Raw genomic sequence first — 12,018 nt, 5'->3', positions numbered from 1 at the left:
AATTCTACGGACACGTGCTTGTTGGATTAGAATAGCGGTTTTAATATACTCACAACAGAGCCAGCCGGTTAGCCATTGAACTTTCAGTGAACTGGCCGGCTGACCATGTGGTAGTGACATTTATACAGCAGCTTGCGGGGGAGGAGCCCTGGGCAGAGCCAAGGGATAAGCCCCCATAGAACTCGAGCATTCCCAGAGCTACTCCCCCTGGAGGACAGGTAGTGTAACTGCACTTACAATACAGACATGTATGTATAGATTACAATCCGGTGTGAATCACATTCACCACATGGGCCCACCGGTCTGCGGGTGGGCCTGTGCCATGGGGGTACTCCTTCCTTCTGTACCGGCCATGTAAGGCTCCGCCATGGCCGACGCGGGGACGACACTCCCTAGTCATTGCGGCAGAATACACCAGCCAGTCCGCGCATGCAAGAAACCACGCCATTGGTACGCGCATGCGCCAACTCTCGGAGTCCATTCAGCAACGGTTGGCGCGGTGTGAACCGCTCCGGCGCAGGCCTAGCCCCCTGAGGTACAGAGAATTCCTCAACTTGCGGATGGCCCGCGCCGTCACGCCATCTTTTACGCCGGTGTCGGACCGTATGGCCGGGATTCGGAGAATCCTGGGCGACATTTTTAACAGCAACTATGGAGAATCTATTGTGAACGTGGTTTGCCAGAGTCGGCCATTTTGTAAAAGCGGGTCGCCAGGAAAAGAAAGTTTGCAAGGCAGCACATTGGACAGTGCAGGATTCGCTTGGCGCTCTGATGGGTGTGTCAATCAGTGCTATGTGCTCAAGTCACTGTCGTTGGATTTGAACCAGCAACCTCCTATCACAGGAAGGGGGACACACTTGCCACCGAGGTGTAGCTGACACCTCAGTGCTGCTGAAACTCTGACATAACTTGCCAGCCTGGCTCTGAGACCACCAGTGGTCCTAACTGCCAGCTTCAGCCCCGCGTGGCAGGTTGACCATTTCAGCTCGTTTTTGCTTTAACAGCTAACCTCAGGCCCCTGGCACCAAGCGGCCTGACACAGACGTCAAACGCAAGGGACGGCATGTCAGACTGCAGACTACGGACACACTCGCTCTCGCACATCAAACTAGCCGACTGGTAAAGAGCTTCCATTCAGCAGGCTGACCGTACACAGTCAGGGTAGCTGCTGTAAACAGATGGGGTCGGGAGTGCAGACAATGGCATTAGCAGTCCACTTTGAGGAAAGCTCTGTTTCTGGCGCCACCGTCCTGTTATGTCTCTAACCATGAAGCCCCCAGCTGCTGCCGGCATCAACAATGGTGCAGCACAGACCATGGAGCAGAACACACAGCCCTGCTCTCACTCCCTCCGGTGCCCGGTTCCCTCCCACGGGATTGTCCTCCTCCTCTTGCCGCCTCCTCCTGATTCAAGCTCCTGTTTCCTGTCCCCTCCTGTTCTTTCCTGCTCCCTGCTTCCTTCTGTTCCCTGCGGACAGCGCAGCGCACCGTCAGCACTGCATCAGCATGTCAGCCTGGATTTTTGCCTTCAATCCCTCAAGTGGATCTTGAATCTGGAACACTGTGACTCAGAGGCAGGAATGTCACCAATGGCCAACCCAACCCACAAACTTGCAGCAAAACTGAATATGTTGTCAGATATGATCTGACTTGTCACATCATATGACTTGGCCCAAGATATATTCGCTTCACTGGGTAATTATCACCAAATATTAATGTATCCAAATTGAGACACTGTCTACTGTACCTACTGTTGCTTGTTCTGCTGAGTGTGCTTTACACTCAATTGGCTCTGTTTATTACCTTACTCTAGAGTCGCCAGGTATCTTTATGATACCACCACAAGGTTCAAGTTCAAGTGCTGATCAATAACTCAGTACACCAGTTAGTACGGTTCAAATCAAAACACGTTTATTGTATACACAGTTAATCGCTACTCATGCATAAACACAAAAAACTAGACTATCTCTACCACTACAGGCCAATACTTATCTTTGGAAAAGAGCCCACTGGGTCAGGGAACAATGACCTCTTGTTCAATCCTGGGGCTGCAGGCTTCCAACTGGTACGGACTAAGGGTCAGGAGCGCCTATCTGGTAGCGTGCGTTGACTGGACACTTACTTGTTGGTGAAGCTGCAAGGCAGTTCAGGGTCAAGTGTTGTTTCGGTCTGCTGTGTGACCCTGCCGAGAAGTCTATCGAGAGAAACTGCCAAGAGAGCGAATTGAACTTGGGACCTGTCTTTTATAGGCCCCAGGGGCTTCGCGCCCTTTTGGGCGGACCCCGTACCTGATTCCAATCGATTGGATCACGTACCAATCGATCGGTTTGAATTCCCCCAATACTGGGGTCTGTTCCCTGATCGCTGGGCATTCCTTGGTTGCTCGTTAGCCTCTTTTGTCTTGGACGCCTGCTGGCACCGAGGAGTCTAGCATTGCTTTGGCCGTTCTCGATTGTTACCAATGTGCCTGGGAATCGCTCATTAAATTCAGATTGCTGGTTTCAATGCTGCCTGCTTTCTGCAACTCGAATATACAGAAGAACTCTGCAAACTGCTTGTTTGCTCATACGGTCCAATTTTCCCTGCGTTCTTTGCGAATCTCCATTTTAAGTCGGGAAGTGGCCAACCCAGGTGGCTACACTACCCGTCATCTAAACGACTGGTATCTCCACAGGAACACCATACCAAAACTGATATTGATTCATATCTTGTTAAGTTACACCATGTTGCACATTTGCTTGAGAAATGAATGATTATTGAGAATCGGTTGTGCCATTGCTAATTCCAGTGATACATAACGAGAAATATATCGTGGGAAATGATGCACAATAATTTTTCCTGCCTCTCTTCAATGCTGTGGGAGCATCCCCGATGGAAGCTGTTTTTAGAAATGATTTCAATAAAATCTTTTTTTTTTAATTTAGAGTACCCAATTCATTTTTTCCAATTAAGGGTGACCAATCCACCTAGCCTGCAAAGCTTTGAGTTATGGGTGCGAAACACAGGCAGACTGGAGAAACTCCACACGGACAGTGACCCAGGGCCGGGATCGAACCTGGGACCTCGGCACGGCGAGGCAACAGGGCTAACCCCCCTGCGCCACTGTCCTGCCCTATAATTTCAATAAAACGGTCAGCATATATGGGAATGGGCCAGGACTAACACAATAAGGCAGCAAAGGTAGACAGGGTTCAGTGTCTGTTTGAAAGGGGCAGTTGGATGGGGTTCAGTGTCTGTTTGAAAGGGGAGTCGGATGTGTCAGTGGGAAAGGGGTAGTTGGATGGGGTTCAGTGTGAAAGGGGAGTCGGATGGGTCAGTGGGAAAGGGGCAGTTGGATGGGGTCAGTGTGAAAGGGGGAGTTGGATGGGGTCAGTGGGAGTTGGATGGGGTTCAGTGGGAAAGGGGCAGTTGGATGGGGTCAGTGTGAAAGGGGGAGTTGGATGGGGTCAGTGGGAGTTGGATGGGGTTCAGTGTGAAAGGGGCTGTTGGATGGGGTCAGTGTGAAAGGGGCATTTGGATGGGGTTCAGTGTGAAAGGGGGAGTTGGATGGGGTCAGTGGGAGTTGGATGGGGTTCAGTGTGAAAGGGGGAGTTGGATGGGGTCAGTGGGAGTTGGATGGGGTTCAGTGTGAAAGGGGCTGTTGGATGGGTCAGTGTGAAAGGGGCAGTTGGATGGGGTCAGTGTGAAAGGGGCATTTGGATGGGGTTCAGTGTGAATGGGGCAGTTGGATGGGGTCAGTGTGAAAGGGGCAGTTGGATGGGGGTCAGTGTGAAAGGGGCAGTTGGATGGGGTCAGTGTGAAAGGGGCTGTTGGATGGGGTCAGTGTGAAAGGGGCATTTGGATGGGGTTCAGTGTGAAAGGGGCAGTTGGATGGGGTCAGTGTGAAAGGGGCAGTTGGATGGCGTCAGTGTGAAAGGGGCAGTTGGATGGGGTCAGTGTGAAAGGGGCAGTTGGATGGGGTCAGTGTGAAAGGGGCAGTTGGATGGGGTCAGTGTGAAAGGGGCAGTTGGATGGGGTCAGTGTGAAAGGGGCAGTTGGATGGGGTCAGTGTGAAAGGGGCAGTTGGATGGGGTTCAGTGTGAAAGGGGCAGTTGGATGGGGTCAGTGTGAAAGGGGCAGTTGGATGGGGTAGTGTGAAAGGGGCAGTTGGATGGGGTTCAGTGTGAAAGGGGCAGTTGGATGGGGTCAGTGTGAAAGGGGCAGTTGGATGGGGTCAGTGTGAATGGGGCAGTTGGATGGGGTCAGTGTGAAAGGGGCAGTTGGATGGGGTCAGTGTGAAAGGGGCAGTTGGATGGGGTCAGTGTGAAAGGGGGAGTTTGATGGGGTCAGTGTGAGTTGGATGACGGTCAGTGTGAAAGGGGCAGTTGGATGGGGTCAGTGTGAAAGGGGCAGTTGGATAGGGTCAGTGTGAAAGGGGCAGTTGGATGGGGTCAGTGTGAAAGGGGCAGTTGGATGGGGTTCAGTGTGAAAGGGGCAGTTGGATGGGGTCAGTGTGAAAGGGGCAGTTGGATGGGGTCAGTGTGAATGGGGCAGTTGGATGGGGTCAGTGTGAAAGGGGCAGTTGGATGGGGTCAGTGTGAATGGGGCAGTTGGATGGGGTTCAGTGTGAAAGGGGCAGTTGGATGGGGTCAATGTGAAAGGGGCAGTTGGATGGGGTCAGTGTGAAAGGGGGAGTTGGATGGGGTCAGTGTGAAAGGGGCAGTTGGATGGGGTCAGTGTGAAAGGGGCAGTTGGATGGGGTCAGTGTGAAAGGGGCAGTTGGATGGGGGTCAGTGTGAAAGGGGCATTTGGATGGGGGTCAGTGTGAAAGGGGCAGTTGGATGGGGTCAGTGTGAAAGGGGCAGTTGGATGGGGTCAGTGTGAAAGGGGCAGTTGGATGGGGTCAGTGTGAAAGGGGCAGTTGGATGGGGTCAGTGTGAAAGGGGCAGTTGGATGGGGTCAGTGTGAAAGGGGCAGTTGGATGGGGTTCAGTGTGAAAGGGGGAGTTGGATGGGGTTCAGTGTGCAAGGGGCAGTTGGATGGGGTCAGTGTGAAAGGGGCAGTTGGATGGGGTCAGTGTGAAAGGGGCAGTTGGATGGGGTCAGTGTGAAAGGGGCATTTGGATGGGGGTCAGTGTGAAAGGGGCAGTTGGTTGGGGTCAGTGTGAAAGGGGGAGTTGGATGGGGTTCAGTGTGAAAGGGGCAGTTGGATGGGGTCAGTGTGAAAGGGGCAGTTGGTTGGGGTCAGTGTGAAAGGGGGAGTTGGATGGGGTCAGTGTGAAAGGGGCAGTTGGATGGGGTCAGTGTGCAAGGGGCAGTTGGATGGGGTCAGTGTGAAAGGGGCAGTTGGATGGGGTCAGTGTGAAAGGGGCAGTTGGATGGGGTCAGTGTGAAAGGGGCAGTTGGATGGGGTCAGTGTGAAAGGGGCAGTTGGATGGGGTCAGTGTGAAAGGGGCAGTTGGATGGGGTCAGTGTGAAAGGGGGAGTTGGATGGGGTCAGTGGGAGTTGGATGGGGTTCAGTGTGAAAGGGGCAGTTGGATGGGGTCAGTGTGAATGGGGCAGTTGGATGGGGTCAGTGTGAAAGGGGCAGTTGGATGGGGTCAGTGTGAAAGGGGCAGTTGGATGGGGTCAGTGTGAAAGGGGGAGTTTGATGGGGTCAGTGTGAGTTGGATGGGGTCAGTGTGAAAGGGGCAGTTGGATGGGGTCAGTGTGAAAGGGGCAGTTGGATGGGGTCAGTGTGAAAGGGGCAGTTGGATGGGGTCAGTGTGAAAGGGGCAGTTGGATGGGGTTCAGTGTGAAAGGGGCAGTTGGATGGGGTCAGTGTGAAAGGGGCAGTTGGATGGGGTCAGTGTGAATGGGGCAGTTGGATGGGGTCAGTGTGAAAGGGGCAGTTGGATGGGGTCAGTGTGAATGGGGCAGTTGGATGGGGTTCAGTGTGAAAGGGGCAGTTGGATGGGGTCAGTGTGAAAGGGGCAGTTGGATGGGGTCAGTGTGAAAGGGGGAGTTGGATGGGATCAGTGTGAAAGGGGCAGTTGGATGGGGTCAGTGTGAAAGGGGCAGTTGGATGGGGTCAGTGTGAAAGGGGCAGTTGGATGGGGGTCAGTGTGAAAGGGGCATTTGGATGGGGGTCAGTGTGAAAGGGGCAGTTGGATGGGGTCAGTGTGAAAGGGGCAGTTGGATGGGGTCAGTGTGAAAGGGGCATTTGGATGGGGGTCAGTGTGAAAGGGGCAGTTGGATGGGGTTCAGTGTGAAAGGGGCAGTTGGATGGGGTCAGTGTGAAAGGGGCAGTTGGATGGGGTCAGTGTGAAAGGGGCAGTTGGATGGGGTCAGTGTGAAAGGGGCAGTTGGATGGGGTCAGTGTGAAAGGGGCAGTTGGATGGGGTCAGTGTGAAAGGGGCAGTTGGATGGGGTCAGTGTGAAAGGGGGAGTTGGATGGGGTCAGTGTGAAAGGGGCAGTTGGATGGGGTAGTGTGAATGGGGCAGTTGGATGGGGTCAGTGTGAAAGGGGCAGTTGGATGGGGTTCAGTGTGAAAGGGGCAGTTGGATGGGGTCAGTATGAAAGGGGCAGTTGGATGGGGTCAGTGTGAAAGGGGCAGTTGGATGGGGTCAGTGTGAAAGGGGCAGTTGGATGGGGTCAGTGTGAAAGGGGCAGTTGGATGGGGTCAGTGTGAAAGGGGGAGTTGGATGGGGTCAGTGTGAAAGGGGCAGTTGGATGGGGTCAGTGTGAAAGGGGGGAGTTGGATGGGGTCAGTGTGAATGGGGCAGTTGGATGGGGTAGTGTGAATGGGGCAGTTGGATGGGGTCAGTGTGAAAGGGGCAGTTGGATGGGGTCAGTGTGAAAGGGGCAGTTGGATGGGGTCAGTGTGAAAGGGGCAGTTGGATGGGGTCAGTGTGAAAGGGGCAGTTGGATGGGGTCAGTGTGAAAGGGGCAGTTGGATGGGGTCAGTGTGAAAGGGGGAGTTGGATGGGGTCAGTGTGAAAGGGGCAGTTGGATGGGGTCAGTGTGAAAGGGGCAGTTGGATGGGGTCAGTGTGAAAGGGGCAGTTGGATGGGGGTCAGTGTGAAAGGGGCATTTGGATGGGGGTCAGTGTGAAAGGGGCAGTTGGATGGGGTCAGTGTGAAAGGGGCAGTTGGATGGGGTCAGTGTGAAAGGGGCAGTTGGATGGGGTCAGTGTGAAAGGGGCAGTTGGATGGGGTCAGTGTGAAAGGGGCAGTTGGATGGGGTCAGTGTGAAAGGGGCAGTTGGATGGGGTTCAGTGTGAAAGGGGGAGTTGGATGGGGTTCAGTGTGCAAGGGGCAGTTGGATGGGGTCAGTGTGAAAGGGGCAGTTGGATGGGGTCAGTGTGAAAGGGGCAGTTGGATGGGGTCAGTGTGAAAGGGGCAGTTGGATGGGGTCAGTGTGAAAGGGGCAGTTGGATGGGGTCAGTGTGAAAGGGGCAGTTGGATGGGGTCAGTGTGAAAGGGGGAGTTGGATGGGGTCAGTGTGAAAGGGGCAGTTGGATGGGGTCAGTGTGAAAGGGGGAGTTGGATGGGGGTCAGTGTGAAAGGGGCAGTTGGATGGGGTCAGTGTGAATGGGGCAGTTGGATGGGGTCAGTGTGAAAGGGGCAGTTGGATGGGGTCAGTGTGAAAGGGGCAGTTGGATGGGGTCAGTGTGAAAGGGGGAGTTTGATGGGGTCAGTGTGAGTTGGATGGGGTCAGTGTGAAAGGGGCAGTTGGATGGGGTCAGTGTGAAAGGGGCAGTTGGATGGGGTCAGTGTGAAAGGGGCAGTTGGATGGGGTCAGTGTGAAAGGGGCAGTTGGATGGGGTTCAGTGTGAAAGGGGCAGTTGGATGGGGTCAGTGTGAATGGGGCAGTTGGATGGGGTTCAGTGTGAAAGGGGCAGTTGGATGGGGTCAGTGTGAAAGGGGCAGTTGGATGGGGTCAGTGTGAAAGGGGAGTTGGATGGGGTCAGTGTGAAAGGGGCAGTTGGATGGGGTCAGTGTGAAAGGGGCAGTTGGATGGGGTCAGTGTGAAAGGGGCAGTTGGATGGGGGTCAGTGTGAAAGGGGCATTTGGATGGGGGTCAGTGTGAAAGGGGCAGTTGGATGGGGTCAGTGTGAAAGGGGCAGTTGGATGGGGTCAGTGTGAAAGGGGCATTTGGATGGGGGTCAGTGTGAAAGGGGCAGTTGGATGGGGTTCAGTGTGAAAGGGGCAGTTGGATGGGGTCAGTGTGAAAGGGGCAGTTGGATGGGGTCAGTGTGAAAGGGGCAGTTGGATGGGGTCAGTGTGAAAGGGGCAGTTGGATGGGGTCAGTGTGAAAGGGGCAGTTGGATGGGGTCAGTGTGAAAGGGGCAGTTGGATGGGGTCAGTGTGAAAGGGGGAGTTGGATGGGGTCAGTGTGAAAGGGGCAGTTGGATGGGGTAGTGTGAATGGGGCAGTTGGATGGGGTCAGTGTGAAAGGGGCAGTTGGATGGGGTTCAGTGTGAAAGGGGCAGTTGGATGGGGTCAGTATGAAAGGGGCAGTTGGATGGGGTCAGTGTGAAAGGGGCAGTTGGATGGGGTCAGTGTGAAAGGGGCAGTTGGATGGGGTCAGTGTGAAAGGGGCAGTTGGATGGGGTCAGTGTGAAAGGGGGAGTTGGATGGGGTAGTGTGAATGGGGCAGTTGGATGGGGTAGTGTGAATGGGGCAGTTGGATGGGGTCAGTGTGAAAGGGGCAGTTGGATGGGGTCAGTGTGAAAGGGGGCAGTTGGATGGGGTCAGTGTGAAAGGGGCAGTTGGATGGGGTCAGTGTGAAAGGGGCAGTTGGATGGGGTCAGTGTGAAAGGGGGCAGTTGGATGGGGTCAGTGTGAAAGGGGCAGTTGGATGGGGTCAGTGTGAATGGGGCAGTTGGATGGGGTCAGTGTGAAAGGGGCAGTTGGATGGGGTCAGTGTGAAAGGGGCAGTTGGATGGGGTCAGTGGGAAAGGGGCAGTTGGATGGGGTCAGTGTGAAAGGGGCAGTTGGATGGGGTCAGTGTGAAAGGGGGAGTTGGATGGGGTCAGTGTGAAAGGGGCAGTTGGATGGGGGTCAGTGGGAAAGGGGCAGTTGGATGGGGTCAGTGTGAAAGGGGCAGTTGGATGGGGGTCAGTGGGAAAGGGGCTGTTGGATGGGGTCTGTGTGAAAGGGGCAGTTGGATGGGGTCAGTGTGAATGGGGCAGTTGGATGGGGTCAGTGTGAAAGGGGCAGTTGGATGGGGTCAGTGTGAAAGGGGGAGTTGGATGGGGTCAGTGTGAAAGGGGCAGTTGGATGGGGGTCAGTGGGAAAGGGGCAGTTGGATGCGGTCAGTGTGAATGGGGCAGTTGGATGGGGTCAGTGTGAAAGGGGCAGTTGGATGGGGTCAGTGTGAATGGGGCAGTTGGATGGGGTTCAGTGTGAAAGGGGCAGTTGGATGGGGTCAGTGTGAAAGGGGCAGTTGGATGGGGTTCAGTGTGAATGGGGCAGTTGGATGGGGTCAGTGTGAAAGGGGCAGTTGGATGGGGTCAGTGTGAAAGGGGCAGTTGGATGGGGTCAGTGTGAAAGGGGCAGTTGGATGGGGTCAGTGGGAAAGGGGCAGTTGGATGGGGTCAGTGTGAAAGGGGCAGTTGGATGGGGTCAGTGTGAAAGGGGGAGTTGGATGGGGTCAGTGGGAGTTGGATGGGGTCAGTGTGAGTTGGATGGGGTCAGTGTGAAAGGGGGAGTTGGTTGGGGTCAGTGTGAAAGGGGCAGTTGGATGGGGTCAGTGTGAAAGGGGCAGTTGGATGGGGTCAGTGTGAAAGGGGCAGTTGGATGGGGTCAGTGTGAGTTGGATGGGGTCAGTGTGAAAGGGGCAGTTGGATGGGGTCAGTGTGAAAGGGGCAGTTGGATGGGGTTCAGTGTGAAAGGGGCAGTTGGATGGGGTCAGTGTGAGTTGGATGGGGTCAGTGTGAAAGGGGCAGTTGGATGGGGTTCAGTGTGAAAGGGGCAGTTGGATGGGGTCAGTGTGAAAGGGGCAGTTGGATGGGGTTCAGTGTGAATGGGGCAGTTGGATGGGGTCAGTGTGAAAGGGGCAGTTGGATGGGGTTCAGTGTGAAAGGGGCAGTTGGATGGGGTTCAGTGGGAAAGGGGCAGTTGGATGGGGTCAGTGTGAAAGGGGGGTTGGATGGGGGTCAGTGTGAAAGGGGCTGTTGGATGGGGTCAATGTGAAAGGGGCATTTGGATGGGGTTCAGTGTGAAAGGGGCAGTTGGATGGGGTCAGTGTGAATGGGGCAGTTGGATGGGGTCAGTGTGAAAGGGGCAGTTGGATGGGGTCAGTGTGAAAGGGGCATTTGGATGGGGGTCAGTGTGAAAGGGGCAGTTGGTTGGGGTCAGTGTGAAAGGGGGAGTTGGATGGGGTCAGTGTGAAAGGGGCAGTTGGATGGGGTCAGTGTGAAAGGGGCAGTTGGATGGGGTTCAGTGTGAAAGGGGGAGTTGGATGGGGTTCAGTGTGCAAGGGGCAGTTGGATGGGGTCAGTGTGAAAGGGGCAGTTGGATGGGGTCAGTGTGAAAGGGGCAGTTGGATGGGGTCAGTGTGAAAGGGGCAGTTGGATGGGGTCAGTGTGAAAGGGGCAGTTGGATGGGGTCAGTGTGAAAGGGGCAGTTGGATGGGGTCAGTGTGAAAGGGGGAGTTGGATGGGGTCAGTGTGAAAGGGGCAGTTGGATGGGGTCAGTGTGAAAGGGGGAGTTGGATGGGGTCAGTGTGAAAGGGGCAGTTGGATGGGGTCAGTGTGAATGGGGCAGTTGGATGGGGTCAGTGTGAAAGGGGCAGTTGGATGGGGTCAGTGTGAAAGGGGCAGTTGGATGGGGTCAGTGTGAAAGGGGGAGTTTGATGGGGTCAGTGTGAGTTGGATGGGGTCAGTGTGAAAGGGGCAGTTGGATGGGGTCAGTGTGAAAGGGGCAGTTGGATGGGGTCAGTGTGAAAGGGGCAGTTGGATGGGGTCAGTGTGAAAGGGGCAGTTGGATGGGGTTCAGTGTGAAAGGGGCAGTTGGATGGGGTCAGTGTGAATGGGGCAGTTGGATGGGGTTCAGTGTGAAAGGGGCAATTGGATGGGGTCAGTGTGAAAGGGGCAGTTGGATGGGGTCAGTGTGAAAGGGGGAGTTGGATGGGGTCAGTGTGAAAGGGGCAGTTGGATGGGGTCAGTGTGAAAGGGGCAGTTGGATGGGGTCAGTGTGAAAGGGGCAGTTGGATGGGGGTCAGTGTGAAAGGGGCATTTGGATGGGGGTCAGTGTGAAAGGGGCAGTTGGATGGGGTCAGTGTGAAAGGGGCAGTTGGATGGGGTCAGTGTGAAAGGGGCATTTGGATGGGGGTCAGTGTGAAAGGGGCAGTTGGATGGGGTTCAGTGTGAAAGGGGCAGTTGGATGGGGTCAGTGTGAAAGGGGCAGTTGGATGGGGTCAGTGTGAAAGGGGCAGTTGGATGGGGTCAGTGTGAAAGGGGCAGTTGGATGGGGTCAGTGTGAAAGGGGCAGTTGGATGGGGTCAGTGTGAAAGGGGCAGTTGGATGGGGTCAGTGTGAAAGGGGGAGTTGGATGGGGTCAGTGTGAAAGGGGCAGTTGGATGGGGTAGTGTGAATGGGGCAGTGGATGGGGTCAGTGTGAAAGGGGCAGTTGGATGGGGTCAGTGTGAAAGGGGCAGTTGGATGGGGTCAGTATGAAAGGGGCAGTTGGATGGGGTCAGTGTGAAAGGGGCAGTTGGATGGGGTCAGTGTGAAAGGGGCAGTTGGATGGGGTCAGTGTGAAAGGGGCAGTTGGATGGGGTCAGTGTGAAAGGGGGAGTTGGATGGGGTAGTGTGAATGGGGCAGTTGGATGGGGTAGTGTGAATGGGGCAGTTGGATGGGGTCAGTGTGAAAGGGGCAGTTGGATGGGGTCAGTGTGAAAGGGGCAGTTGGATGGGGTCAGTGTGAAAGGGGCAGTTGGATGGGGGTCAGTGTGAAAGGGGCAGTTGGATGGGGGTCAGTGTGAAAGGGGCAGTTGGATGGGGTCAGTGTGAAAGGGCAGTTGGATGGGGTCAGTGTGAATGGGGCAGTTGGA

Source organism: Scyliorhinus canicula, chromosome 13 (genome assembly GCF_902713615.1).
Source record: "Scyliorhinus canicula chromosome 13, sScyCan1.1, whole genome shotgun sequence".
NCBI classification, from domain to species: domain Eukaryota; kingdom Metazoa; phylum Chordata; class Chondrichthyes; order Carcharhiniformes; family Scyliorhinidae; genus Scyliorhinus; species Scyliorhinus canicula.
This window is presented reverse-complemented; position numbering follows the sequence as displayed.